This window comes from Arvicola amphibius, chromosome X (assembly GCF_903992535.2).
Source record: "Arvicola amphibius chromosome X, mArvAmp1.2, whole genome shotgun sequence".
NCBI lineage: Eukaryota > Metazoa > Chordata > Mammalia > Rodentia > Cricetidae > Arvicola > Arvicola amphibius.
In genome coordinates, this window is record NC_052065.1 from 36,479,066 (window position 1) to 36,490,237 (window position 11,172).

Genomic DNA, 11,172 nt, shown 5'->3' on the forward strand with positions numbered 1-11,172 from the left:
TTGGAAAGGAAGAAGTTAAACTTTCATTATTTGCAGATGATATGATAGTATACATAAGCGACCCCAAAAACTCCACCAAAGAACTCCTACAGCTGATAAACTCCTTCAGTAACGTGGCAGGTTACAAGATCAACTCCAAAAAATCAGTCGCCCTCCTATATACAAAGGATAAGGAAGCAGAGAGGGAAAGCAGAGAAGTATCACCTTTCACAATAGCCACAAATAGCATAAGATATCTGGGAGTATCTCTAACCAAGGAAGTGAAGGATTTATTTGACAAGAACTTTAAGTCTTGGAAGAAAGAAATTGAAGAGGATACCAGAAAATGGAAGGATCTCCCCTGCTCGTGGATTGGGAGGATCAACATAACATAGTAATAATGGCAATTCTACCAAAAGCAATCTATAGATTCAATGCAATCCCAATCAAGGTCCCATTAAAATTCTTCACAGAGATTGAGAGGACAATAATCAACTTTATATGGAAAAACAAGAAACCCAGGATAGCCAAAAAAATCTTATACAATAAATGTACTTCTGGAAGCATTACCATCCCTGCCTTCAAACTCTATTACAAAGCTACAGTATTGAAAACAGCTTGGTATTGGCATAAAAACAGAGAAGTTGACCAATGGAATCGTATAGAAGACCAGGATCTTAAACCACAAACCTAAGAACACCTGATTTTTGATAAAGGAGCCAAAAGTACACAATGGAAGAAAGAGTGCATCTTCAACAAATGGTGCTGGCATAACTGGATGTCAACCTGTAGAAGAATGAAAGTAGATCCATATCTATCACCATGCACAAAACTCAAGTCCAAATGGATTAAAGACCTCAATATTAATCTGAACACATTGAGCTTGATAGAGGAGAAAGTGGGAAGTACTCTACAACAAATGGGCACAGGGAACCATTTCCTACGCATAACCCCAGCTGCACAGACATTAAGGGCAACATTGAATAAATGGGACCTCCTGAAGTTGAGCAGCTTCTGTAAAGCAAAGGACATTGTCACTAAGACACAAAGGCAGCCTACTGACTGGGAAAAGATCTTCACCAACTCTGCTACTGACAAAGGTCTGATCTCTAAAATATATAAGGAACTCAAGAGACTAGACGGTAAAATGCCAATTAACCCAATTAAAAAATGGGGCGCTGAACTGAACAGAGAATTCTCAACAGAAGAAGTTCGAATGGCCAAAAGACACTTAAGGTCATGCTCAACCTCCCTAGCTATCAGGTAAATGCAAATCAAAACAACTTTGAGATATCATCTTACACCTGTCAGATTGGCTAAAATCCAAAACACCAATAATAACCTTTGCTGGAGAGGTTGTGGGGTAAGGGGTACACTCATCCATTGCTGGTGGGAATGCACACTTGTGCAACCACTTTGGAAAGCAGTGTGGCGGTTTCTCAGGAAATTCAGGATCAACCTACCCCAGGACCCAGCAATTCCACTATTGGGAATCTACCCAAGAGATGCCCAATCATACAACAAAAGCATATGCTCATCTATGTTCATAGCAGCATTATTTGTAATAGCCAGATCCTGGAAACAACCTAGATGCCCTTCAGTGGAAGAATGGATGAAGAAACTGTGGAATATATACATGCTAGAATACTACTCAGCAGTAAAAAAAAATGACGTCTTGAATTTTGCAGGCAAATGGATGGAAATAGAAAACACTATTCTGAGTGAGGTAACCCAGACCCAAAAAGATGAACATGGGATGTACTCACTCATAATCGGTTTCTAGCCATAATTAAAGGACATCGAGCCTATAAATTTGGGATCCTTGAGAAGATAATAAGAAGGTGAACTCCCCAAAAAAGATATAGTAATCCTCATGGATATTGGAAGTAGACACGATCGCCAGGCAAAATTGGGAACTTGAGGGTTGGGCGAGACTGGGCCAAGGGAAGATGGGGATAGAAAAGTGTGAAGGGGAGAATGGGGGAGCTCGGAGGAATGGGGTGCTTGGGATATAGGAAGGGTGGATATGGGAGCAGGGAAGCATATATCTTAATTTAAGGATCTACCTGAGGGTTGTCAAGAGACTTGACCCTAGAGGGGTTCCCAGGTTTCCAGGGAGACGCCCCCAGTTAGTTCCTTGGGCAGCTGAGGAGAGGGAGCCTGAAAAGGCCAGTTCCTATAGCCATACTGATGAATTTCTTGCATATCACCATAGAACCTCCATGTGACGATAGATGAAGAAAATGACAGAGCCCCACATTGGAGCACGGGACTGAGCTCCCAAGGTCCTGATGAGGAGCAAAAGGAGGGAGATCATGAGCAAGGAAGTCAGGACTGTGAGGAGTGCGTTTAACCATGGAGACGGTGGGACAGATCTAACGGGAGACCACCATGTCCAGTTGGAATGGGACTGATGGAACAGGGGACCAAACCGGACTCTCTGAATGTGGCTGATGGTGGAGGAGGACTGAGAAACCAAGGATAACGGCAATGAGCATGAACTCTACAACATGGACAGGCTCACTGTGAGCCTTGTCAGTTTGGTTGCTCACCTTCCTCGACTTAGGGGGAGTGGGGAGGACCTTGGACTTAACATAGTGAAGGGAACCCTGATGGCTCTTTGTCTTTGGAGAGGGGTGGAGTGGGGGTATGGGTGGAAAGGAGGGGAGGGAAGGAGGAGGAGGAGGGGAGGGAATGGAAATTTTTACTAAAAAAAATGAGATAAAAAAGAAAATAGGAACACAGAAAACAATCCAAAGAATCAATGAAAGAAAGAACTTGTTCTTTGAACAAATCAACAAGATTGACAAACTCCTATCCTAACTAATCAAAAGGCCAAGAGAGAACACTCAAACTAACATGATCGGAAATGAAATGTGGAACATAAAAACAGAAAATGAAGAAATTCAGAAAATCATTAGATGGTACTACAAAAGCCTATATGCCACAAAGTCAGAAAATGTAAACGAAATGGATTTGTTAGATAAATACCATATACCAATATTGAATCATGACCAGTTGAGCAAGTTTAATAAACCTATAAATCATGAGGAAATAGAAGCTGTCATAAAAAACCTCCCAACCAAAAAAACCCCAGGACCAGATGGTTTTAATACAGAATTTTACCAGAATTTCCAAGAAGAGATGATACCTATACTTCTTAATGTGTTTTACATTAAGTAAATAATAAATATTTATTTATTTGGTATCAGTTACCCTGATACCAAAACCACATGAAGACTCAACCAAGAATGAGAATTACAGACCAATCTTGCTCGTGAACATCGATGCAAAAATTCTCAATAAATACTGGCAACCAAATCCAAGAAAACATCAAAAAATTATCCATTGCGATCAAGTAGGTTTCATCCCAGAGATGCAGGCCTGGTTCAACATATGAGGGAATGGGAGGAGGGCAGGAAGTGTAAATTTCTGAATGGAAAAATAAAAACATCTAAATTAAAAAAGAAAACACAAACTGGGGTAATTATAGAAATGAAAATTAGGAAAAAACAATCAGGAATCACGAATGCAAACAAAAACAGCAGAAAAAAAGAGATGGAAGAAAGAACCTCAAGTGCTGAGGATACAATAGAGGAAATAGACTCATTAGTCAATGAAAACAGTAAATGTAACAAAAGCTTAAGATAAAATATCCAGAAAATATGGGACACCATGAAAAGACCAAACCTAAGAATAATAGGTATAGAAGAAGGAGCAGTTCAACTAAAAAGCACAGCAAATATATTTAACAAAATCATAGAAGAAAACTTTCCTAAAGTAAAGAAAGATACCTATGTAGATACAAGAAGCTTACAGAAAACCAAATAGACTGGATTAAAAAAGGAAGGGTCCCCTTGCCACATAATAATCAAAACACTAAGCATACAGAATAAAGAAAGAATTTTAAGAGTGGCAAAGGAAAAGGCCAAATAACATATAAATGCAGACCTATCAGAATTACACCTGACTTCTCACTGGAGATGATGAAAGCCAGGAGGTCTTGGTCAATCATTATGCAGACATTAATGGAGCACAGATGCCAGCCCAGACTACTATACCCAGCAAAACTTTCAATCACCATACAAGGACAAAACAAGATATTTCATGACAGAACCAGATTTAAGCAATACCTGGCCACAAACCTAGCACTATACAAAGCACTTGAAAGAAAACTCCAACCCAAGGAAGTTGGCTATATCAACAAAACACAGACAATCATACAGCAGCAAATCCCAAAGATGGGGGAAACACACAAATTAACATCACCAACAAAACTAAATTAACAGGAGAGAGCAATCACTGGGCAGTAATATCCCTTAACATAAGTGGACTAAATTCACCTATAAATAGACACAGGCTAACAGATTAGATAGAAAAACAGAATCCATCTTTTGGCTTCATACAAGAAACACACCTCAACCTCAAAGACAGATACCACCCAAGAGTAAAAGGTTGGGTAAAATATTTTCCAATCAAATGGACCTAATAAACAAGCTGTTGTAGCTTTCCTAATATCTAACAAAATAGTCTTCAAACTAAAATCAATCAATAGAGACAAAGGACATTTCATATTTGTCATACAAAAATCCATCAAGATGAAATCTCTATACTGAAATCGATGACCCAAATAGAAGGTCAACCTCATATGTAACAGACACACTTCTAAAGCTTAAATCATGCATTAAACCCCACACACTAATAGTGTGAGACCTCAACACCCCCTTTTCACCACTGAAGAGGTCTATCACACTGAAAATTAATGTAGAAATAAGGGAATTAACAGATGTTATGACTCAAATGGACTTAACAGACATGTGTAGAATATTCTATCCAAACACAAAAAACATAAAGTCTTCTCAGCACTTCAGGGAACCTTCTCAAAACCTGACCACATACTTAGTAACAAACAAACCTCAACATACATAAAAAAATTGGCATAACCACATGTATCTTATCAGATCACCATGGCTTAAATTAGAATTCAACAGCAATACTAATTCCAGAAATGCCACAAACACTTGGATATTAAACAATGCTCACCTGTATCAACAATGGATCAAGGAAGAAATAAAAGGAGAGATTAAAAACTTCTAAAATCTAATGAAAATGACCACACAACATACCCAAATTTATTGTACACAATGAAAACAATGTTAATGGGATATTTTATAGCACTAAATACCTATACAAAGAAGATAGAAAAATCCCACACTAGTGAATTAATAGAACCTTTGAAAACTTTAGAACAAAAAGAAGCAAACTCACCCAAGAGAACTAGATGGCTGGAAATAATCAAATTGAGAGCTGAAATCAACAGAATAGAAAAAAGAAAACATTACAAAGAATCAATGAGACAAAGAGTTGGTTCTTTGAGAAAATGAACAAAATAAACAAACCTTTACCGAAAGTAACCAGAGGCAGAGAGACATTATCCAAAATAACAAAATCAGAAATGAAAATAACTACACACAAAGAGGAAATCCAGGTAAACATCAGGTCATATTACAAAGACCTATACCCTACAAAATTGGAAAACTTAAAGGAAATGGACAACTTTCTGGATGAATATCACTTACCAAAATTAAACTAATACCAGATAAGCAAATTGAATAGATCTACAACTGCTGTAGAAACAGAAACCGTAATCAAAATCTCACAACCAAAAAAAAAAAAGCCCAGGAATATACGATTTCATCTCAGAATTCTACAAGATTTTCAAAGAACTAATACCAATACTCCTCAAATTGTTCCACACAATAGAGACAGAAGGAACATTGCTAAACACTTTTTATGAGGCTACAGTTACCCTGATACCTAAACCACAGAAAGATATTACTAAGAAACAGAATTACAGACCAATCTTACTTATTAACATTGATGCTAAAATACTAAATAAAATACTGGCAAATCAAATCCAAGAACACATCAGAACCATCATCTACCATGGTTAAGACAGTTTCATTCCAGAGAAACAGGAATGATTCAACATATGAAAATCTGTCAAAGTAATTCACCATATAAACAAACTGAAAAATAAAACCCCATGATCATCTCATTAGATGCTGAAAAATTTTTGACGGAATAAAATATCCCTTCATGATAAAGATCTTAGACACCAAAAGCATACAGGTAACATACCTAAACATAATAAAGGCAATAAACAGTAAACTAACTCTCGACATAAAAACTAAATAAAGAAAAACTCCCAGAGATCCCACTGAAATCAGAAACAAGGCAATGTTGTCTACTCTCTCCATATCTATCCAATATAGTTCTTGAGGTCCTAGCTAGAGGAATAAGTCACCAAAAGGGAATACAAATCAGAAAAGAAGAAGTCATACTCTATTTGCTGGTGATATGATAGTTTACATAAGTGACCTCAAATATTCTACCAATGAACTTCTACAACTCATAAACACTTTCAGTTATGTAGCAGGATACAAGATTAACTAAAATAATCAGTAGTCCTTTTGTACACAGAGGATAAATGGGCAGAGAAAGAAATAAAAAAAAATCACCCTTCACAATAGCCACAAATAGCATGAGTATCTTAGAGTAACTCTAACCAAACAAGTGGAAGAGTTGTATAACAAAAACTTTAAATCTTTGAAGAAATTAATTGAAAAAGACACAAGAAAGTGAAAAGGTCTCCCATGCTCTTGGGTAGGTAGTATTAACATAGTAAAAATGGCAATCTTACCAAAATCAATTTATAGATTCAATGCAATGACCATAAAATCCCAGCAATTTTTTCACAGACCTCAAAAGAATGATACTCAACTTCATATGGAAAAGCAAAAAACCTAGGACAGACAAAACAATCCTGTACAATAAAAGGATTTTTGGAGGCAACACAATCCCTGACTTTAACTTCTTCTACAGAGTTACAGTACTGAAAGCAGCCTGGTATTGGTATAATACCAAATAGGAGGACCAATGGAATTGAATTGAAGAGCCAGATGTTAATCCACCCACTTTACAAGACCTGATTTTTGTCAAAGAAACAAAAAAATCAAATGGAAAAAAGAAAGCATATTTAACAAATGGAGCTGGCATAACTGGATATCAACATGTAGAAGAATGAAAATAGATCTATATTTATCACGATGTACAAAACTCAAGTCCAAATGGATAAAGAACCTCAACATAAATTCAGCCACACTGAACCTCATAGAAGAGAAAGTGTGAGGTACACTTGAAAACATTGGCACAGGAGACCACTTCTTAAATATAACTCCAGTAGCAAAGACACTGAGAGAAACAATTAATCAATGGGACCTCCTGAAAATGAAAATCTCTGTAAAGCAAGTGACACAGTCAACAAGATAAAACAGCAGCCTACAGAATGGGAAAAGATCTTCACCAACCCCACATCAGACAGAGGGCTGATCTCCAAAATATACAAAGAACTCAAGAAATTTGTTATCAAAAAAATAAATAATCCAATAAAAATGGGGTACAGACCTAAACAGAAAACTCTCAACAGAGGAATCTAAAATGGCTGAAAGACACTTAAAGAAATGCTCAACATTCTTAGTCATCAGAGAAATGCAAATCAAAAACTCTGAGATTTCATCTTACACCTGTAAGAATGGCCAAGATCAAAAACACTAACGACAACTTAAGCTGTAGAGGATTTGGGGCAAAGGGAACACTCCTGCATTGCTCTTCTGCCTGTAAGCTGGTACAGCCACGTTTGATATCAGTGTGGTGATTTCTCAGAAAATTAGGAAACAACCTTCCTCAAGTCCCAGCAATACCCCTTTTGCATACACATCCAAAGGATGCTCAACCATGTCACAAGGATATATACTCAATTATGTTCATAGCAGCATTGCTTATCACAGCCAGAACCTGGAAACAACCCAAATGCACCTTCACTAAGAATGAATAAGCAAAATATTGTATTTTTACACAATGGAGTAATAAATAGCAGGAAAGAATAACAACATCTTGAAATTTGCAAGCAAATGGATGAAGCTAGAAAATATCATTTTGAGTGAGGTAACCTAGACACAGAAAGACAATTATATGTACTCATTCATAAGTGTTTTTTATTACTTTATATACCATTCAAAATTTCCACTTCCTCCCTTCCTCCCATTTCCCTCCTGCTCTCCCACTCACCCTCTCCCCTCCCCCTGCAGTCTTAAGAGAGGGAAGGGTACCCTGCCCTGTGGGTTGTTTAAGGCACACCCTTCTCCATCCAGGCCCAGTAAAGTGTACATCCAAACAAACTGAGATCCCAAAAAGCTAGTACATGCAGTAGAAAAAAAATCGCAGTGCCATTATCGTTGGCATTTTAGTCAGTCCCCATTGTCAGTCACATTCAGAGAGTCCAGTTTGATCACATACTTATTCAGTCCCAGTCCAGCTGGCTTTGGTGAACTCCCATTAAATCAGGCAAACTATCTCAGTGGGTGGACCAACCCCACACGGTTTTGACTTCCTTGCTCATAGTCTCCATCCTTCTGTTTTTCAACTGGACCTTGGGGACTCAGTCAAGTGTTCTGATGTGGGTCTCTCTTTCTATCCTCATCCATCTCCAGATAAAGGTTCTATGATGATATTCAAGATATTCATCAGTGTGACTATGGAACAAGCCCAGTTCAGGCACCCTCTCCTCTATTGTCCAAGGACTTAGCTGGTTATATCCCTGTGGACACCTGGGAACCCCTCTAGAGTCATGTCTCTTCCAGACCCTAAAATGGCTCCCTTAATTAAGATATCTTCTTCCCTGCTCCCATATCTGTCCTTCCTCCATCTCAACCATCCCATTTCCCCAAACTCTCCCCATTCCTCCCGTTTTCCCTACTTCCTCCCATCTCCCCTTCCACCCACCCCACCCCCACCCCCATGCTCCTAACTTTTGCCTGGTGATCTTGTCAGTTTCCATTTTCCAGGAAGATCCTATATATGTCTTCATTTGTATTCAACTTATTATTTAGTTTCTCTAGGATAGCAAACTATAGGCTCAATGTCCTTTGTTTATGGCTAGAATCCACTAATGAGTGAGTACATACCATATTTTTGGGTCTGGGTTATATCACTCAGGATAGTGCTTTCTGTTTCCATCCATTCGCATGGAAAATTCAAGATGTTATTGTTTTTTACCACTGAGTAGTACTCTAATGTATTGTTGTGCCACATTTTCTTTACCCATTCTTCCATTGAGGGGCATCTAGGTTGTTTCCAGGTTCTGGCTATTACAAATAATGCTTCTATGAACATAGTTGAACAAATGCTTTTATAGTATGATTGGGCATCTCTTGGATATATTCCCAAGAGTGGTATTGCTGGATCCTGAGGTAGGTTGATTCCCAATTTCCTGAGAAACAGCACACTAATTTCCAACATGATTGCACAAGTTTGCATTTCCACCAGCAAAGGATGAGTGTTCCCCTTACTCCACATCCTCTCCAGCATATGCTATTATTGGTGTTTTGTATTTTAGCCATTCTGACAGGTGTAAGATGGTATCTCAAAGTTGTTTTGATTTGCATTTCCCTGATCACTAAGGAAGTTGAAAATGACCTTAAGTATCTTTTGGCCATTGGAACTTCTTCTGTTGAGAATTCTCTATTCAGTTTAGTACCCAATTTTTAATTGGGTTATTTAAAATTTTAATGTCTGGTTTCTTGAATTCTGTATATATTTTAGAGATCAGACCTTTGTCTGATTTGGGGTTGGTAAAGATCTTCTCCATTCAGTAGGTTGCCTTTTTGTCTTAATGACAGTGTCCTTTGCTTTACAGAATCTTCTCAGTTTTAGGAGATCCCATTTACTCACTGTTGTTCTCATTGTCTGTGCTATTGGGGTTATATTTAGTAATTGGTCTCCTGTGCCCATGTGTTGCAGTCTACTTCTGACTTTCTCTTTTATCAGGTTCAGTGTGGTCAAATTTATATTGAGGTCTTTAATCCATTTGGACTTGAGTTTTGTGCATGGTGATAGATATGAATCTATTTTCATCTTTCTACAGGTTGACATCCAGTTATGACAGCACCATTTGTTGAAGATGGTTTTTATCTTCCATTCTATAATTTTAGCTCCTTTGTGAAAATCTAGTGTTCATAGGTTTGTGGATTAATGCCAGGTCTTTGATTCAATTCCATTGGTCAAATCTCTGTTTATATGCCAATACCAAGCTGTTTTCATTACTGTAACTCTGTAATAGAGTTTGAAGTCAGGGATGGTAATGCCTCTGGAAGTACTTTTACTGTATAGGATTGTTTTGGTTATCCTGGGTTTTTTGTTTTTCCATATAAAGTTTATTATTCTCTCAAGTTCTGTAAGAATTTTGTTGGGATTTTGATGGGGATTGCATTGAATATATAGATTGCCTTTGGTAGAATTGTCATTTTTACTATGTTGATCCTACCCATCGAAGAGCATGGGAGATCCTTCCATTTTCTTATATCCTCTTCAAATTCTTTCTTCAAAGACTTAAAGTTCTTGTCAAATAGATCTTTCACTTCCTTGGTTAGTGTTACCCCAAGATACTTTATTGTATTTCTGGCTATCATGAAAGGTGATGTTTCTCTGATTTCCCACTCTCTCTTTATTCTTTGTGTATAGGATGGCTATTGGTTTTTTGTGAGTTGATCTTGTACTGTGCCACATCACTGAATGTATTCATCAGCTGTAGGTTTTCTTTGGTAGACTTTTGGGGGTCACTTATTTACACTATCATATCATCTGCAAATAATGAAAGTTTGACTTCTTCCTTTTCATTTTGATTCCCCTTGATCTCTTTATGTTGTCATATTGCTATTGCTAGAACTTCAAGCACTATATTGAAGAGGTATGCAGAGAGTGGACAGCCTTGTCTTGTTTCTGCTTTTAGTGGAATGGCTTTGAGTTCCTCTCCATTTAATTTGATGTTAGTTGTTGGCTTGCTGTATATTGCATTTATTATATTTTGATATGATCCTTGTATCCTTAATTTCTCCAAGACCTTTATCATAATGAGGTGTTGAGTTTTGTCAAATGCTTTTTCAGCATCTAATTAAATGATCATATGGTTTTTTTCTTTCAGTTTATTTATATGACGAATTACATTAAGAGATGTTCATATGTTGAACCGGCCCTGTATTTCTGGAATGAAGCCTTCTTGATTGTAATGGATAATTTTTTTGATGTGTTCTCAGATGCAGTTTTCCAGTATTTTATTGAAAATTTTTGCAACGA